We start from the raw sequence: 16635 nt of genomic DNA on the forward strand, positions 1-16635 counted from the left end.
GCTGCCTATAAGAGATACACCTTAGTCTTAGAGACACAAACAAACTAAAAGTCAAAGGATGGAAAAAAAGATATCAAGCAAACAACAATCCAAAAAGAGCAGGAGTGGCAATATTAATTTCTGATAAAATAGACTTTAAAGTTAAATCCATCAGAAAGGATAAGGAAGAACACTATATAATGATTAAAGGGACAATACGCCAAAAAGATATAACCTTATTAAATATTTATGCACCCAATGACAGGGCTACAAGATACATAAAACAAACTCTATCAGCACTGAAAACAGAGATAGACAGCTCCATAATAATAGTGGGAGACTTCAACACACCACTTTTGGTGAGGGACAGAACATCCAGATTGAAGCTCAATAAAGACATGGAAGATCTAAATGCCACAATCAACCAACTTGACCTCATAGACATATACAGAACACTCCATTGAACAGCAACCAAGTATACTTTCTTTTCTAGGGCACATGGAACACTCTCTTGAATAGACCACATATTAGGTCATAAAGCAAGCCTTAGCAGAATCCAAAACATTGAAATGGTACAAAGCATCTTCTCTGATCATAAGGCCATAAAAGTGGAAATCAATAACAGGAAAAGCAGGGAAAAAAAATCAAATACTTGGAAACTGAACAATGCCCTGCTTAAAAAAGACTGGATTATAGAAGACATTAAGGATGGGATAAAGAAATTTGGAGAATCCAATGAGAATGAAAATACTTCCTATCAGAACCTTTGGGACACAGTGAAAGTGGTGCTCAGAGGCCATTTTATATCAATAAATGCACACATCCAAAAAGAAGAAAGGGCCAAAATTAAAGAATTATCCCTACAACTTGAACAAATTGAGAGCAACAAAAGAAACCCTCAGGCACCAGAAGAAAACAAAGAATAAAAATTAGAGCTGAACTAAATGAAATAGAAAACAGAAAAACAATTGAAAGAATTAACAAGACCAAAATCTGGTTTTTTGAAAAAATCAACAAAATTGATAAACCACTGGCCAAACTGACAAAAGAAAAACAGGAGAGGAAGCAAATAACCCAAATAAGAAATGAGAGGTGCAATATTACAACAGACGCAACTGAAATTAAAAGAATCATATCAGATTACTATGAAAAACTATATTCCAAAAAATTTGAAAACCTGGAAGAAATGGATGAATTCCTAGAAACACACTACCTACCTAAACTAACACAAACAGAGCAGAACAACTAAATAGGCCCGTAAGAAAAGAAGAAATTGAAAAGGTAATAAAAAAACTCAACAAAAAATGCCCTAGTCTGGATGGCTTCACTGCAGAGTTCTACCAAACTTTCAGAGAGAGTAATTGGGAGTGTGTAGCAAGGTGTATATGGGTTTTTGTGAGAGAGGCTGACTTGATTTGTAAACTTTCACTTAAAGCACAATAAAAAACTATTTTAAAAAATGACTTATTGGAATTTGGGACCACAGTAAGATAAGGAGTAGAAATGTGGAGCCTGACAGGTTTTGTCAGTGGGTGTATATACCATGGACAACCACACTGAAGAGAAGGTATGTGAGTAGAGTGCCTTGAATTTGAAGGGTAGGGGTAGAGGCAGTCACATAACAGCTTTATCGCAAGCTGCACCTGAGAGTCAAAATACATGCTTAGTATAGACTTTTATTTCTCAATATTTTGCCTTTCATGGTATATCATTTTTCATTATGTCCTACTTGACAAAATAAATGGAAAAGCATGCACATTCTATATATGCCTTATATGCTAGGATTTTGAAGGGAGAAAATCTAAGTTTTTTTTTTTGCCTCAATTCATATACCCGTTGCTGTCAAGTCGTCCCCAACTCATAGTGACCCTGTAGGACAAAGTAGAACTGCCCCATAGGGTTTCCGAATCTTTGGAAGCAGACTGCCACATCTTTTTCTTGTGGATTGGCTGGTGAGTTCAAACCATTGTCCTTTTGGTTAGCATATGAGTGCTTTAACCAATGTGCCACTAGAGCTTCTTAAATTTGATATACATATGTATAATTTTTCAATGGTGTATTTTTAAAACATTTGGTGCCAAAATTATACAACTGAATTTATAAGCATGGATGGCCTGTGTAGCAATACTATAATCACCCAACCAGTTCTACAGACTGAATGGCAGGTGGCTGAAGCAACTCCTATTTTCAGCCTTTTAAATCCATCACAAGCTAAGTTAGCATCTGTGGTAAAGAATGTTTCAATAAACAATTTTTCTGATGTGTAGAACTGAAAATGTTTGAAATTCAAATCTTTAGACTGACTAAAACATTTATTTAAAAGACAAATACAAAATTTGTTATATTTCTTTTCCTCTATAATCTTCTTGGATGAAACTCTGCATGTATCCAAAATAAAGCCACATTCATATCAGGTGCTGCTTCTTCTAAGCACCTGAAAGTCAGAATTTAAAAGAATAGGTTTTTGAGTATTTGAGATAAATGTGATACTAGCCCAGTTAAGGGAGGATAAAGTCAATGCATGATAAATAGATGGTGATTGAGCAAATATACTGAAGTTTCAGTATAAAATATCAGAAATTGTGGCAACCAAATGAGAGGGTGAGTGTGGGACTGCATATAAACTGTAAATACTACTTCTGTTTCTAAATATCTGTAGTACGGTAGCATGAATCTTGGGTATTAAGCATAACCAGTTGGCTCAAGCTGGGAAGTAGAACATACAACAAGAAAACGTGTACGTGTGTGTTTGTGTATGTGAAATTCTACAAGTCAGTTGACCCAAGAACAACTGAGATCGATATCTAAACTTATTTGGCTGAGACCAGAAATCATATTAAAATTTCATTTTTAGAAGGCAACTAAAAATTACAATTCCAACAGCCCCCAAACCAAATCAAATAAATCATAGAATGAAATTAAATAAATGTTTACATTTTTTAAGTTCAATTACAGCACCACAAGTAGGGAAAAAAAAAAAAAAAGCATCCATGACACTCACAGATTAAAAACAAAATGAATGTCGGAGGAAAAGTTTTTTTTTTCTCCCTGAGGCATAAAATCTGCATAGAAATTTGATACTGTATGTAAAAATTCCAGTTTTCGTAGTTCTGATTTAAGGTTCTATAACCCTTTTACTATATAAGTGTTTTTTTTTTTTCATTGTTTTAAAACATGTTGTTTTCATGATACTGACTCTGGTTCCATTTTTTCATTTATTTTTGTATCGATATTTAATATATTGGTCACCATTTCTACTCAGGAAAAGTCTTGGAAGTCTCTTCATTCTCACAGCATGTTCATCAGAAAATACTAATATACAAACCATAAAAGGTACAGCTCTCCTGAAAGCATATGTGTTGATTGCTTCGTTGTCTGATAGGCTTTATAATAATTCTTGATGAATGACTCTTTTAATCTTGTGTCAGTGTCTACATTCTCAATAGTACTTAGTTTCATGTTTTTGGACAGGAAGGCTGGCTTACAACTAGTGAAAAACTAGAGGAGTCTAAATTTTAATGGCTGATAAACTTTATACCCGAAAAGCTGGAAAATAACCTTTCCTTTTTTGCCACTTAAGAATGTAGCAGAAATGTATGCTCAGGTAGTTCAGTGAATCCTTATTTTTCTGTAAATTTGGCCTCCGAATATTTCTGGAAGGGTGGCTTTTCAAAGAAGTCACTACTGAGACCAACTTCCATTGCAGTCTTTAGTGCTGGACACCTGACTGTTCTCCTTCATGGCTTTATCCAGGCACTGATTACTGTTCACGTATTGTAGGGTTAATTGTACTGGGTCATACTCAAAGTTGGTTGCCTTTTAGGTAGTGGAACTTGAGCATTGTGACTGGGTCATTAAATATGGAAATGTCCAAACAAAGGTCAAATGTTCTAATTTATTTTTGGCGGTAGAGACCCTTCATTTGATCTCTTATATAAAAACTGCATTCTTTTTATATATTTCTAAAGGAGTTTACTCAGGAGTGCTTTTTTTTTTTTTTTTTTTTCTCTTAAATGTTTGGAAGAATTCACTAGTATAACCATTTAGGTCTTTCTATTCTTTTCTTCTTTTGAGGATGAGATGTGTCAGCCATGTTTCAGCCAGGAGACAGAAACCACCAAATGCATTTGAAGAGTGAGAATGTAATATAAAGAACAATTAACTAGGTATACCGCATTTAACTAGCTAAATGAAGGGAGAAACAATTGAGAACCTCTTCCTAGCTAACCTAGTGTTTCCACATTGAGCCCATGAATGAAAATGGTATCGTGGTAGAAAGGAAGGCTGTGCATGAAATTCTCGTTGAATGTTTTTTTTTACCTTCTGTCAATGTAGAATGTCTGACCTATCAGCAGCAAAAATGTTCCTTGAAATGATACCATTTTTTGAGGCCTGAAATCGATAACTTAGGCATAGTTGCTTACATTGGAACCTTCTAAATTGGAGGAGGCAAGGATTTGTCCTTACTGGGTTTAAGATATATCCTGAGTTTGGCCTGTCTTTCTTTCTGTAAGAACTTTGGCTAGCACAGCTGTCTAATGGTGCACAGACTGATTGATTTCCAACATGAAATTCTGCATAATATTTTCCTGAACCAAGGGAATTCACTTAATAGCAAAGAAAGTGCACAAAAGCACACATAACTAGAAATTCCACTGATCTTACCATATATGGCAACAACTGGGAGCTGTCTGTCTGATAGAACACTGGAATAGCTTTTTAAAATGACAAGTGAGTCACCGTTTAGAAGATGACACTGCAGACTTGAGGGTCTCTGCTTCAAGATCTATATTTGAACAAATGACCTGCAGATGTTTCTGTATCCCTTATGTTAAAAAAAAAAGTGTCTAGAAATCAAGGGATAAAGATAACAATGAGACCTCTCTCTTTTCCCATAGTAGTAAAGGTAATTAGTAAATGCTCTACTGAAGAAGTAGAAATAGGTTTAAAGAAATAGATAATTCATTCAGTTATGGCCATGTTAAATGTGGAATGCTAAAGCAGGATTTCTAACAGGCAAGTGGGTGCAGAATTTTGGAGCATGAAAGACAGATATGGTCAACAAAATCTGAAATAACTTTGCCGTTTGTTCAGTCTTTTTATTGCTATCTTCATGTCTTTGTTCCTTAATGTATAGATGGCAGGATTCAAGATAGGGGTGATAGCAAAGTCAACAATGAAGAGGTATTTATCAAGTGATGATGTGGGGAAAGGCCACACATAGAGAAACACGCATGGAGTGAAAAAAAGAACAACCACAGTGATATGAGCCGACTATGTGACAAATGCCTTTGATAAGTTGCCTGAGGAACTTTTCCAGACAGAGACCAAAATGAAGGCATAGGAAAGGATTAGCAGGAAGAAGGTGCCCATGCTCATGAACCCGCTATTGGCAGCAAATTTGTATCCATCTGTGCAAGCAAGTTTTATGATCCTGGGAAAGTCACAAAAAAAGCTGTCTATTTTATTGGGCCCACAAAAGGGCAAGTTAACAACAAATGAAAACTGAGACATAGCATGGATAACCCCAGTTACCCAGCCAGTGACTATGAGTGAAACCCATATTTTAGGATTCATGATGTTCAAGTAGTGAAGAGGCTTGCAGATTGCCGTGTACCTGTCAAATGCCATGGCTATGAGTAACACCATCCCCACTGCTCCTAAGATGTGGGTGAAGCATATCTGTGTCATACAGCCTTGGAAAGAAATTACTTTGTATTCACTTAAAAGGTCTGTGATCATCTTGGGGACTGTGGTAGAGGCAAAACCCAAGTCAATGACAGACAGATTGGCCAGCAGGAAGTACATAGGGGAATGTAAGTTAGCATCAAGAATCACCAAAAACAAAATGAAAAGGTTTCCCAGGATGATCCCTAAATAGAGCAAGGAGAATGTCACTGTGAGAAAAACTTTAGTTTACCAAGAAGTGGAGAGTCCCAGCAACACAAACTCAGAAATCACAGAGTCATTTAGTTCACCCATTGATTGGGACAGAAGAGCTGATTTTCAAATGACCTGTAGATAGGAAATGAGAAACTGTCAGAATCAGTGGCACTAAAAGTTGATTTTCTATTTACCCTGCTAATTTTTTTCTGTGAGAATTATAAATCGTTGAATTTGAAAGAAGAAAAATAAAGAAAATAAAATGATTATGATCGTGAAGAAAGTGGTTCCATAAAAACAGAAATAAAAATTTGAACATGTCAGATGGAGGTAGATGGGGTTACTTCCCTTCTTACGCTGTTATTAGATCTTTTGTTCTCGCTCCTGAAGAATTTCTGGACGTGCTCTCCAGCAGTTTAGCTGAGTGTTCTTCCAGCTGTATAATCTTAGGCATTTTCTGTTACCTGGACGTTGACACTCTCACATTAACTTGGAAATTTTCTTTAGTGGAATTTTCTACTTCACTGGGCTAATAGAGATCATCAGGTCAAAACTGCTTAATACTTTTTTTTTTTCCTTTTACAATTTACAATGAAAGTCAATTTTACAGATACAGATTATTCATACCACGTTGGTGGTGACACATTTTTATCATTGGTGCACACATAGGTCTTTATGGCCAATAAAATATTGTACATAAGAGATCAAATGTTAATAAGCATAAAAATATTTAAATAAATGTAATAGTAATAAAAAATATTAAATGCTGCCCTCATGTTAGACACTGTACTAAGAACATTGTCTTTTTTAAACTTAACAAAAGTTCTGGGATAGATACTGTTTTATGAGATTCGTCTTAGAAATGAGACTGAATGAAACTTAGTCTCAAAAAGATCAGTGTCAGAGCCAAGACTTGTATCCAGAGATGTAGAACGCCATAACCCATACTCCTAACCAGGACGCTATGCCCTTTAACGCCACCTCCTTCAATATTCCAACCTGAATATTCCCTGGAGATCCATCAGTTAAATTTTATTCAATCCTTTACTCCCTTGACCTATTAACATAGTAGCTCGCTTTTTAAAAATATCAAAACTCTGAATCCTGTGTTCCTTAATAATTACTCATTTCTCTCTCCAGCCCTTCCTTGACAAGGTTATACTCACTTTTCATTCAGTTGATAAGTCAAAACCATTTCATTTTTATAGGAAGAAACTCTGGATTCTGAATACATGCCATGATCATCACTCTTCAGTCATTATTTTCCTTGACCTTTCTGTACTATTTATAGCTGTTCATCATTCCCTTTTTTTCCTGTAACTCCCTATGCCCTTAACTTTTTGGCCATTCCCTTTTCTTTTTCTTGCCAACAGAAATACCATTAATTCAGGCAGTGGGCTGAAATCTTGCAGTTTTATGAGAAAGTAGCCCCATCCCAGCTCAAGGGAATGGTACATGACTTTTCTAAACCAATTTCTATAATCACATGTTCTTGGTAATGGATTGGTCTAAGATGGGGCATCTGACCTGAAATTTTAATTTGATGTAAACCAGTGTTGACAGTGTAGAAGCCTCTTTCTCAAATAAAAAGAAAATATTTATGTGGAGAAAGGTCCTTTTCCTGGTCCCTTTTTATCTGCATTTAATGATAATGTTCTGCTTAATGATATAGCAGTTACGAGATTCCAAAACCCATATACTAAGAATAATAAAGTGAAAAGTTAGAAAGGACCTAGGACCCGAAGGACATGTTGAACCACAGCAATGGTTTTCCTTTAGATTATCTTGTAATGTGAGGGAAAAAAAACCCTGTAATTTGTTTAAGCCTTTGCAAATCATGCGTTCTGTTACTTGCAGCTGAATGTAATCCCAGCATTTCTATGACAGCACTCCCCTGATTATTCTCCTATTATTTCTGCCTTCTTTATATCTTTCTCTTACACAGGATTACTTTTTTTCTGCTCATCTTTAATTTTTGATGTGATTAAGGCTTTGTCCAAAGTATTTTTTTTTTTTAATTCAATACCAGTTTACTAATTCTAAGGAGCCATCATGGCACAGTGGTTAAGCACTCAGCTACTGACCAAAAGGTCAGTGGTTTGAACTCACCAGCTGCTCCGTGGGAGAAAGATGTGGCAGTCAGCTTCTGTGACATTACAGCCTTGGAAACCCAAAGGGGCAGTTCTACTCTGTCTTACTGGTTCGCTATGAGTCAGGATTGGTTCAACAGCAACGGGTTTTTGGTTTTTTGCTAATCTTAACTAATACCTAGAAGTTGATGATTTCTAAAATCTGTAGCTTTATCTTAGGACTCCGGAGTAATATATACAAAACTGTAAGTGGTATACACAAGTGTAAGTCCCACTTTCAACTTCAAGTTAATACTTTAAAACTGAATTTATAATCTTATAAAATACTGTAATTATTTTGTAAATATCATTGCCATTCTCCCAAATGCCCAGTATAGATACCTCTGTGTAGCATACTTGCTCTTCCTTTGCCTTCCATCTCCAGAAGCACAATTTTAATTCTCAAATATTTTCTCAATTAATTTTCCTTCTCTTCATTTCCATTGTCATTTTCTTGCTTCCGGTCTGCATATTTTTCTCATCTTTATAATAGAAAAGGCTTCTGAATTATATCTATGTCTCCAATCATACAAAAGTCCAGCCCATTCTATACTTTAAGATCTGTCTATACAAATATCAAATATGATCACGTGACTTTCCTCCTTAAAGCTTTTGGTGATTCTATCAAGAGAAAATTCTTGAAATCTTAAAGCACATTGTATATGACTCTGAGTGGAAGAAGTCAGCTATATTTGATTTCAGAGGATTCTCTATAAAACTTTTAGGGAATGGAAGTACTGAACAGTTATTGGATAAATTTCAACATCCATTCCTGATAAAAACTCTAATTAATATTGGAAGGATTTTTAAAAACATTTTTAGCAGGATGTTTTTAATAGAATTTTTAAACCAGCAGTCAGTATCAGATTATGATGTAACACTAAAATCAAGAATACAAAAAGGAAATCCTGCTAACACTATAATACAAGAATGTACTGCTATAAATTAGAGAAGAATAAAAATGAAGAAAAGGTAGCAAAATTATGAGCATTTAAAATTATACAAATGTGTACTTAAAAACTTAAATGATTATTCAATATAATATAAGCATTTTAACAAATATAATAAATTCAGTAGTAATCTTTTAAATATAATGAATACATATTTCATTTATAAATGAAACTGATGTTAAAAGATGTGCAGAATGTATTGAAAATAAGCTTTTCTTATATATTTGTTAACATGTATAAAAAGGAAGATCAAACCATGCTAACAGAAAAATAATAGACTTAAAACTATAAAAATATTAACTCTCACTGAACTACTCTATGTAATAACTGCAGTGGTCATGAAAAGTCTAGTGGAGTTATTCTGGAACATTACATAGTGGTCTAACAGTCCATTTTAATAACTAGGGAAATTTTGAAATGTAAATGTAATGCAATTGGAGTTAGCAGAGACAAGGGAACACTTTCTATAAAATATATTAGAATATGTCACAAACCTTTAGTAATTAAACAATGACTAAGTTGACTAAAATATGACAGATAAGTGGGAAAAAAACAGTCAAAATTTAATTATATATGTACTAGATGCTTACTGTAAAATAAAGAAGGTATTCAATTATGTAGGAAAAGGATTATTTAATAAATTTATAGTATGTAGCAGTTGTTAAACATTGGAAACATAAAGTTGTAAATATTGTACCATACATCTTACAGCAAAATAAACTCTGAATGATTTGAAGGTAAATTTATAAATTAATTTTTATCAACTTGAGTTTAAGAGATCTTTCTAAGTTTGCTGTAAATTCAGAAATAGGTTCTTTTTAATATATGTATATTTTTAACAGAATGATTGAACCCAGTGTTGCTGTGGGACTGGGAAAGCAGTGCCTCTTCTCCACAGCTGTTGGGAATGTGGTGATACATTCACTTCTGAAGGCGATTTGGCAATAGAAGTAAAAATTCTTTTAACTGTGAGATAGAAATCCTATATTTTGAAATTAATTGTAAGGAAAAAGCAGATAAATGCACAATATATATCTGAAAAATTGTTTTACCTTATTTGTCAGTATTTTTTTTACAACACCACTAATTGCAAACAGATTAACTGCTCAGGATTAAGGGACAAATTAGCTAGCTGAATACATTCATAAAATGTAAGCTTTAAATATGATTATACAAGTCTAGGTTAACTAGCATGGAAAGATATCAATAAGTCAAGGAAACGGGTATAGAGTATAAATCTTTTTAGGGAGAGGGAGAAATGGCATTTGCATAAGTAAATGTTTAGGATTTACCGAAAATTTCTGCAGCTAGTGGGATTTTTAATAATAATATTATTATTTTTTATCACCAAGCTGATCTATATATTTTCAGATGTATAGCTTTTTAGTTTTAGAAATGTATCAAAACTAGTGAAGGAAATAGGAAAATATGTTTAAGAGCCATTTCCTTTACTCATATAAATAATGTGATGATTAAAAGCATTAACACTGCAGTCAAACTGTTTGCATTCCCAGCTCTCTCTCTCTTACTAGTTGTGGGTGAGCTACTTAACTGCATTCTTTATCTGTGAAAGACAAATACTGAGAGTTTCTACCTCAAATAATTGTTTTGAGGACTGAGTTGAAACAAGAAAAATACCAGAAAACGGTCTGGCATATAGTAAGAACTCAGTAAGTCCTATCTACTGTGAATTTTTGGAAACAGGCCTAGAGTTGTTCAGATTGGGAAAAGTTATTGAGTTCTTCAGGCAAACATAAAGCTAGCTTTTCAGGCAAACAAAAGCGAACATGCTTTTTCAAGTTGTACTTAGTTGCAATGGAATAGCCACAACATGGGCATTACTATTTATTTTTCTTATCCTAATATTCAGAGAGAAAGATGGTGGAAGATTCAAGATTCTTCATATAACACCTTGAGGAATATCTTGTGTTCACTTCCTAACATGATTAAAACTATAAGAATGAGACCAGAGGGTTATAAAACAACACAAGTGAATATCGTTTGTATAAAGAGAGTTGACAAAAGAAAAAGGGGACAGAGAGAGAAAGCAAATGTGGGGAGCTAAAGAATCAGGGAAAATTATGCAACAAGATTCCAGAGAATTACAATAGGTTTCTTACCTACCTGTTCAGTCACAGGTTTTACCTGCACCAACTTCAAGGACTGAGAAACAAAGAGGTTAACTCCTCCTTTCTGATTCACGATTGTTGCTCAAGACAAATATTTATAAATACTTCTCACCACTAAGAATGAAACCAATTAGCAGAACTGAGTATTAATGACCAATATTTACCCCATATGGAAACTAGGTCTTTGCACATTGGATTTTCCGAAGAGTCAAGTATTAGGAGAAAGAGTAATAGGGAAATTTGCAATTCAATGTGACGATCAGTAATTTTGAAGCTCTGACAGTATTTTTATCAACTTGAGAATTTTAGGTGGTCATTGAATTATTAAATGTTATCAGTGCAACTGATAATGTCTGTCATCAATATCAGGTTCAAGATCAACTATCATTTTTTTTTTTTTCATTACATACCCTTAAATGGCTATTTTCACTTGGATTTTTGAGAAATGATGAATTGGTATTTGAAAAAATCATGAGTGATAGAGCAAATCTCACTTTTGTTCTATCAAGGATAAAGCAAATATAGACTGAGAAATTTCACTTGGGATTTTAATATCTAAAATTGTTCTATACAGAATTCTAGGGACAAATAATTTTTGTTGTTTGGAAAAAAGGCAGAGTATACTTACTGGTTCAATATACTATGGTGGTGTTTTCAGAGACTTCAAAAACCACTGAATAAACAGAGTGACCTACCTTGGGGTCATTGTAGGATTGTTTTAAATTCTATCTGTACAGGTGTTGCATTGAGTCCATTTAGTGTGAAGAATTGATTCAGTTCCTTTTTAAATGAAAGACAAGTTAATTAAAGTGAATGTGTTTCCTGGAGGTATTATCTGCCAGGATACCATCCTTTGGCCAAATGGCAACACTTTTTATGCCAAATGTATTGGCCAACTCTCTATACATAGAGCTAGAAAAATGACAGATTTTGATATAATGAGAGTACAGGTAGTCCCCAACTTATGACAAGTTTCGTTCTGATGACTCTGTCTTAAACTGGTTCTGAAGTAAGTCGAATATATCTTTTTTTTTTTTTAAGTTTTCGTTATTATTGCCTTTTATTATCAGTATCTTTATAAATTCAGTCTTTATCTGTCTTTGGTGGCTGGAGATATTACTTATAAACTTACAGATATATTTTAATACATACAAAATACACAAATCGTAATAACTTTTCCTCCAATATTGAAGAAGAATTGAACGACATTGACATTTGCGGTAATCCCTCTGCTTGGGGAATATTTTAGATCACCTTGATTACCCCCGGGAATGGCGTTTCTAGTCAGAAAATTAGTGAGAGCTATCTGTATGACCCTTTTCCTTTTTTCCTCATATATTTCACAGTAACATTTCATTACTTCCTGAATCTGCGTGATGACTTTAGCAAAGTGATCAACATTTGGGTCCATGTTTTCAAGCAACGGAAATCCCTGATTTAGTTTAGAAAATAACTTCATTTAATCCTTCCATTTAAAAATTTTTTGAGAACTCTCTTTCCTCTTCCTCATTATTTCTTCCTTCTTTAGCATTTCTTTCCTCTTCAAAATCCATTAAGTCGTGATCTGTCAACTCCTCTTCTTTGTGATCTGTGAGCTGTTCCACATTGGCAATATCAAGTCCTAAATTCAGCATTCTTGGCATATGGACGATTTTCCCTCCAATCTCTTCCATTATGTTATCCTGATCAAATGCTTAGAACACGTTCACATAACTGAGCAGTTTTTTCCATATCCCTTGCATGTATTTTCCTGTAACTTCCTCCCGGAAAATACAATGTTTCAGATACACTGAGGAATATTATAATTCTTCTAGAAATCATGTAAATTACTGTACCTGCATCTGTTGCAGCTATTGCCTAGCAAGCATAGTCAGTAGGTAGTATGCCTTGCCTTGAAGGTGGCCATTGCACCTAGATCCAGCTGTGATCTTGAATCACAGCTGTCATATGGGGAGGTACATACACCTCTTTCACATCTTGATTTAGACCATCCACATGAGGAGCATGTCCTGGGGCATTGTCAAATAGCAGAATCTGGAAAGGAATGCTCTTTTCAAAGCAGTGGGTATACATTTCCGGAACGAAACAATTTAAAAACCAGTCTTCTAATAACACAATCATCATTCAGGCCTTGGAGTTACTCCTGTAGTAGACCAGCAGCTTATTTTTGTCAATGTTTTTGTCTGCTAGGGGGATTTTCAGAATGGTAAATAAGAAAAGGTTTTAAGCTAAATTCACCAGCATTTTCTCCAAGCAGCCCCGTGATTCTGTCTTTAAATGCCTCGAACCTGGCATCGACTTTGTGGAAACAAATGGTCGCAAGTGTGGTTTGTGGCAACTCAAATATGTTGTAAGTTGGGGATTATCCACCCATGCCTCACTTATTGACATGGTTAGGTTCCAAAGAACAGGTTGTTATGTGAAAATTGGTGTTATCCAAAAATGGAAGAAGATGACCACATCTAATCAAAAAATGGAGGATGTCTACATCATCACATAACTGCCAAATTACATCATTACATAACTGCCAAACCACTGAGAATCATAGCCCAGACAAGTTGATTCACGATGTTAACCTTCATAGCCAGCATTACTCTCACCTGGCACTTCAGCCTTTGTTGCTGCCAGATGTATGTTGTTAATGCACAAAATAATCAGATGGTAGATTTTTTACATTTCTTGTAAATGTCTAATATTGGATAAGGAGATATTCAATAAGTGAGTAGTAAATGTATACCCTACCCCCACTTGGCAATACACACAGTAAGAAAAGGGGAGGCAAAGTGAATAAACAGTTCTACAATTTGTTATCTATACTGACTTGACAATATCAGAGGAAAAGTGATAGATTTTCTGTGGCCATTAGTTTAGAAAAAATAAAGCTTGGATTCATACACTAATACTAGATTAAAAAAAAAAAATTATTCCTACTTTTATTTTATCAACTGCCCCAGGACAGTAATAGACCCATAATTACAATACCTTCTAACATCACATCATTATAATGAGAGTGAAGTAGGTTATTTGGCATCAAGCAAACTTGTTTTCTGCTTGATCATTCAATTTTGGTAGTAACCCTTAAACATCTGGGACTCCTACTCTTAATGGTTTGATCACAAATATTTTTGGGTTAAAAACTGTTTCTCGTGTTAGTTCAGGTACTATGTAAAACAGCGATCACTACAGAACTATAAGGGCATTTCTTGAGGGGAAATGTTTGTGAAGAGGAGAGGGAAGGGGAAGCAGAAGTAGACAGAAGTGAAAGCCTTCACAAGGAGATGCTAATGTGGCCTCTGTGAAAGAAGTCAGGAAGGAAGGAGAAATGAGTGGAGTAGCTCTGAGTGCAGCTCTGAGAAAGTCTCTACTAGGTGGATGGGGAAAACCAGAGCAAAGACGGCCCATTTGAGGAATCCCATATTGGACAGTAATGCCCTGGCTCTGGAACCCTAACAATTGTCAATCATTGTCTCAGAAGAGCTTGTGGTTAGCATGGCCACAGGGAGAATGTTATAGTGGAATCTGATGTTGTAACAGCTGGTAGTTATCAGCTAACGTCTTAGGCTGGGTTGTCTAGAGACGGGAAACCAGTAAAGCACATAAATACGTATATAGAGAGATTTATACCAAGGAAATGACTCATGCACTTATAGAAGCGTGAAAGTTCCCAGTCTGTGGGTTAGGCTGGAGGCTTCTGATGAATGTAGCTTCAGGAGTAGGAGACCTCAAGATTGGCAGGTCAGACAGCAGGACTCTTGCTCACAGGCTTTGGAGGTCAATGAAACCCAAGACTGGCAGACAAGACAACAGGTAAGCTGCTAATAGGAGCTAGCTGCAGGATCCAGAGTGAACAAAATCCCACCAGTGAGCCAGAATGTCCACCTATGTTAGAAATGAGCCACACCCCCAAGGAAACTCCATTTCAACTGATTAGCTGCTCATAACAAATCTCATCATGGAAGTGATTGCATTATATCAGATCTCATTATAAAGAGGGTTACATCATTAAACAGCTGCCACACTACATCAAAACTGCCAAACCACTGAGAATCGTGGCCTAGCCAAGTTGTCACACAACCTTAACCATCACAATCCACCCCTTGTCAACTTGGCACCTGTACCCATCTCTGAATAAAGAAAATTATAAAGTCATACTTGCCTGATATGATACAACTAAAACACATACAACTGAAAATGCTCTACCCCTGTTTACATCTTATATTTAATAAGTAATGAAAACAAAAATATGTGATACATACATACAAGAAATAAATACTCATAGCAATTACAAGCCTCATTTCTGCAACTGCTCACATGGTAGTAACTGGTATTTAGAACTACATTCTTCTACCACCCATCCCATATTCCCTTTGCCCTCAGCAGGTATCCCAGCTGGTTGTGGTTCTTTGAATCGTGAGGTGACATAACCTTCATTTCTGAAGAGCCTGGCCCATTAATAGTCATGTTGGAATTGGGTTACTCTAGCTTTCTATTGACATTAATCAGAAGGCCTGGTAGTACTGAGATACCATAAGGGATCTCCTGCATTCCAGACGTACTCTTCTTTACCTCCATTATGTAATGTCAATCTGATTTCCTTTTGGTGATCAATATCAATCAAAGCAGGTAATTTGGTAATGCCTGTTTTTGCTTATTGATCCAGAGGCATGAGGAGCCCAAACTGGTCAAGTGGCATTCTTAACTTCCAGTTCAGTGGAACTAGTGATGTGTCTCCAGGTGGGAGCATTTCTTCCTTTGAAAATAAGACTTCTAGACCTGCAGAGTATAAGGTCATGGGGGCAGAAAGCAAAAATATTGTGAGTGGGTCAGTAGGGGCAATAGTGAATGGTGCCACTGCCATATCCATCCCTTGATTCTTAGACCCATGAATCCTGGCTATGGGAGAAACAGCATCATATATTGGACACTAGTTTAGAGCATATGCAGCCTCCTAGAGAACACTGCCCCAACCCTGCAAGATATTGCCAGCAGCTGGTGCTCTAATTGTGTCTTTAGAAGGCCATTCCATCATTCTATCAAGCCAGCTGCTTCAGGATGATGGGTAACATGGTAAGGCCAGTGAATTCCATGAGCATGAGCTCACTGCTACATTTCATTTGCTATGAAGTGAGTCCCTTGATATGAGGCAATGCTGTGTGATACAATGATAGTGTTAAGGCATTCTATAAGTCCACAGATGGCAGTTTTAGCATAAGCATTACGTGCAGGGAAGGCAAACCCATATCCAAAGTAGGTGTCTAATCCAGTAAGAACCAAATGCTGCCATTTTCTTGATAGCATCTGTCCTATGTAATCAACCTTCCACCAGGTTGCTGGATGATCACCTCAAGGAATAGTGCCATATTGGAGACTCAAAGTAGGTCTTCGCTGCTGGCAGATTGCACATGCAGCATTGGTTGTAGCCAAATCGGCCTTGGTGAGTGGAAGTCCATTTTGCTAAGCCAGTGCAAAACTTCCATCCATGCCACCATAGATACTGTTCATGAGCCCATTGGGCAATGACAGGAGTGGCTAGGGAAAGAGGATGATTTGTTTCCACAGAACATG

At 35.8% G+C, this 16635-nt stretch overlaps 1 pseudogene; it reads right to left on the minus strand.

The window, feature by feature from the left end:
• Positions 1 to 5037: 5037 nt before the first annotated feature.
• Positions 5038 to 5961, minus strand: LOC135232561 (olfactory receptor 4F15-like; annotated as a pseudogene).
• Positions 5962 to 16635: the final 10674 nt, after the last annotated feature.

Source organism: Loxodonta africana, chromosome 10 (genome assembly GCF_030014295.1).
Source record: "Loxodonta africana isolate mLoxAfr1 chromosome 10, mLoxAfr1.hap2, whole genome shotgun sequence".
Lineage (NCBI taxonomy): Eukaryota > Metazoa > Chordata > Mammalia > Proboscidea > Elephantidae > Loxodonta > Loxodonta africana.